The sequence below is a fragment of the Otolemur garnettii genome, unplaced genomic scaffold (assembly GCF_000181295.1).
Source record: "Otolemur garnettii isolate 467f Iridium unplaced genomic scaffold, OtoGar3 scaffold00224, whole genome shotgun sequence".
NCBI lineage: Eukaryota > Metazoa > Chordata > Mammalia > Primates > Galagidae > Otolemur > Otolemur garnettii.
In genome coordinates this window covers 465810-470074 of record NW_003852619.1, presented here as the reverse complement: position 1 = coordinate 470074, position 4265 = coordinate 465810, and the positions used below count along the sequence as shown (strand labels likewise).

Sequence of the window (4265 nt, the reverse complement as noted above, 5' to 3'; positions counted from 1 at the left end):
GAGTGAAATAATATTTTTAAAACCCTTGCTCTTATATAGGTCCGTCCTACCCCAAAGCTGTTAATGTCACAGATTACATCTTTATACAGTGTGCTCACCAACATATAGTCTAATTTAGATTTTAGCCATTTGTCTTTTGAATTACATAGGAAAAATGTAGTATTATAATTTGTATTTCCCTCCAGCAGCCAAACTTCTCCATCCTGGAGGGGATATGGTGGCCAGGCTATGTTGTGGAAGATTAATTGCTTCTTCTGAGGGTTTGGGGGTCAGGCTGTTCCTGGTTATTCAAGATACATCTCAAGGGAGACTTCATCTTAGAAGAACTGGAGCCCATCTGAAACGCAACCTGAGGGATGCCCACAATCCTGACTATCCTACAGTGCATGACAGCTGGTAGGCAGCCGCCTGTCCAAATTAGTCATGCTTACTAGTGTGGGGGTTGAACTCCCTTCCTCGTCCAGCCGGTTCCTCCCACACAACTCCTTGGGACTGCTGGGTTTAGTGGCTTCCTTCCTGCACCCCCCACCCCCCGCCCACTGCTTTGTGGTGAGAGTGGTGACTCCAAGTTTCAGAATGACCCCAGTAGGTCTGACCACATGCCTGCCCCAGAAGAATGAGTGCCCTGAGAAGGTTTTCCAAGTACAGCAGCCTGAGGGAGGGAGGAGGCCAGGAAAGCGGCCATGGCTAGGACAGGGTGGCTAAAATCCAGGCCCTCTGCCCCCATTTTCCCGTACTTGAGTAAGTTCAGTAGGTGGTGAGTAACAAGCTACCAAATCGCCTTCCTCCCACAGGTGACTGTGTTAAGTATGAAGTAATTCCAGTGCTCAAAGAGCTGACCCCAAACAGGACAAATTATAGGTCCAGATATCAAAGGCGCCCCCATCCACCCACCTGAGGAAGTCTGACAGGATGCTATGTGTTCCAGGGCTTCTTCCTTTTTTTTTTTTTCCTAGAGTCAGAGCTCACTTTGTCATCCTCAGTAGAGTCCTGTGGTGTCACAGCTCACAGCAACCTCCAACTCTGTGCTTAGGCAATTCTCTTGCCTCATCCTCCTGGGTAGCTGGGACCACAGGTGCCCAACACAAGGCCTAGATTTTTTTGTTGCAGTTTGGCCAGGACTGGGTTCAAACCCGCTACCCTCGGTATATGGGGCCAGTGCCCTACTCACTGAGCCACAGGCACTGCCCTGTCCCAGGGCTTCTAACATCCATCAGGTGACCTGTTCCTTGGGAGGGCTCTAGAATAAAGGGGGCGGGTCCCTCGTAGGTGTACTGTAAGTTATTGCATGAAGGCACCAGGAGCAAGAGTCCTTTCCTTTCCACTCCAAAAGCCTCAGATTGTCCTTTAAAAGACTGCCATGGCAATTTCAACCAACAACAAAAATAAACAAATGGGACTTAACTAAAGTGAAAAGTTTCTGTACAGCTAAGGGAACAAGAACCAAAGCAAATAGACAATCTTCAGAATGGGAAAAGATATTTGCATATTATAAATCAGTCAAAAGCTTGATAATTAGGATCTATAGAGAACTCAAATTAATCAACAACAAAAAAGAGCCAATAATCCCATATATCACTGGGTAAGAGACATGAATAGAACCTTCGCTAAAGAAGACAGACGAATGGCTAACAAACATATGAAAACATGCTTATAGACCCTAATCATCAGAGAAATGCAAATCAAAACCACCCTGAGATATCACCTAACCCCAGTAAGAATGGCCCACATCACAAAATTTCAAAGCTGCAGATACTGGCGTGGATGTGGAAAGAAGGGAACATTCTTACACTGCTGGTGGTTCTGCAAACTAATACAACCTTTTTGGAAGGAAGTATGGAGAATCCTCAAAGAACTCAAATTAGACCTGCCATTTGATCCTGCAATCCCATGACTGGGCATCTACCCAGAAGAAAAGTATATCATTTTACCATAAGGACACTTGCACTAGACTGTTTATGGCAGCTCAATTTACAATCGCCAAGATGTGGAAACAACCTAAATGCCCCCCAACCTAGGAATGGATTAACAAGCTGTAGTGTCTGTATACCATGGGATACTATTTAAAAAGATGGAGACTTTACATCTTTTGTATTAACCTGGATGGAGGTGGAACACATTCTTCTTAGTAAAGCATCACAAGAATGGAGAAGCAAGAATCCAATGTACTCAATTCTGATATAAAGGCAGTAGATGATCTAATACAAGGTGGGGGGTAGGGGAAGGAGGGAGCGGGTAGGGGGAGGAGCAAGGGGGATGGGGGATCACAATGTATGGCACACCTCTTGGGGGCAGGACACAATCATAAGAGAGACTTTATCTAACAAATGCAATCAGTGTAACCTAATTGTACCCTCAATGAATCTCAAACAATTAAAAAAATACTCTTAGTAATGGGCCCTAGTTTATACTTTGCAAGCCCAAATTGCAAGGTCCTAAACTATAGAAAACAAGTTTATAACAATAGATTGGGGCAAAATCTGAATGCAAGGCTTCTTTCTTTCTTTTTGGTTTTGTGGGGTTTTTTGATCTTTTTAAACCATCTTATTCTGGAAACTTCACACACACAACACACAGAAAGCATAATATAATAAACCATATTCTCAACAATCATCTGTGGCCAATCCTATTCCATCTCTGTTCCTACTCTTTTTTTTTTTTTAAGGAAGAAAAGCATCACAAAAAAGATCAAGGAGTGATTAGGACTGTTATTTGGAATAAAATAAACTGTTTAAAATAATAGTTACAATTCTGTGAACAACTATGGGTTAAATGCTTTACATAGAGTATCTTGTCAGATCTTCACATCAGCCCTGCTAAATTGGCATTGTTATCTCAGTATTTTAGATAGAGGAATTGAGGATAGAAAAGTTAAACAGCTCCCCAAAGTCAACAGGCATTGGCAAAGTCTGATTCAAACTTTGCAGGATATAGCCTTTTCATGCTACCCAGAGAGGGGCCCACATAGCATTATTCTGGATTCCTGACATAATTTGAAGGGAAGCTTTCACAACGTCCAGAGCCTTTGATGTCTTGCAAATGAAAAAGGAAGATATCCTCAAATACTTTGAAGCAGGAACTCAGTTAAGGGGCACCAACCTTGACTTCCAAATGGAAGACTGGTGACGTCTATATCATCAATCTTAAAGAAGATCTGAGAGAAGCTTCTGCTGGCAGCACACGCCATTGTTGCCACTGAAACCCTGCTGATGTCAATGTCATATCCTCCACGAATACTGGCCAGCAAGCTACACTGAAGTTTGCTGCTGTCACTGGAGCCACTCCTATTGCTGGAAGCTTCACTCCTGGAACTAACCGGATCCAGACAGCATTCTAGGAGTCACATCTTCTGGTGGTTACTGATCCCAGGGCTGACCACCAGCCTCTCACAGAGGTGCCTTAAGTTAAGTTGCCTACAAGTGCTCCGTGCAACACAGATTTTCCTCTGCATTATGTGGACATCACCAACCCAGGCCACAAGAGAGCTCACTCAGTGGGTCTGACGTGGTGGCCCAAGACGTTCTCCGCACATGTGGCATCATCTTCTGTGAACACCCATAGGACAGCATGCCTGATCTCTCTTTCTACAGAGATCCTGAAGAGATTGAAAAGAAAGAGCAGACTGCTGCTGAGAAAGCTGTGCCCAAGGAGGAAGCTCAGGGTGAATGGACTGCTCCAGCCCCTGAGTTTACTGCGACTCTTCCTGAGGTTACAGACTGGTGTGAGGGCTGCAGGTGCCCTCTGTGCCTATTCATCAGTTCCCTGCTGAAGAGTGGAGCACTCAGCTTGCCAAGGAAGCCTGGCCTGTAGCTCCCACAGCTCAGGCCACCGAATGGGTGGGAACAACCACTGAGTGGTATTAAGCTGTTTCTCTACAAGATCTTAAACAAGATTGAAATAAGGTTGACAGAAAATAAACATCAGTTTCTAAAAACTTTGTCCATTAAATAAATAAATAAATAAATAAACTTAGAAAGACATTGACTATGTTATATCCAAAATGTTAATGGCAGTTGCCTCTGGATAGTGGAATTATGGGGTTTTATTATCTTCCTTTTGCTCATTTTTTTCTGATTTCTCTATAATTAACATCACTGGGCAGATATGCTGATAAGGACTATGGTATTCTTTTTCAGAGGCCCAATTGGCTTGAAAAACCTAAACAAACTTCTAGACTTTTGCGGAATTAATGAGGATCTGGGCAGAAGAGAGGCCATAAGTCATCACGGAGCTATAGCTACCGCATTCCTAAGTATGGTCCGATC

The 4265-nt window shown here is 43.7% G+C and overlaps 1 pseudogene; it reads left to right on the top strand.

Moving 5' to 3' along the window:
• Window positions 1–3199: 3199 nt before the first annotated feature.
• Window positions 3200–3863, top strand: LOC111722244 (annotated as a pseudogene).
• Window positions 3864–4265: the final 402 nt, after the last annotated feature.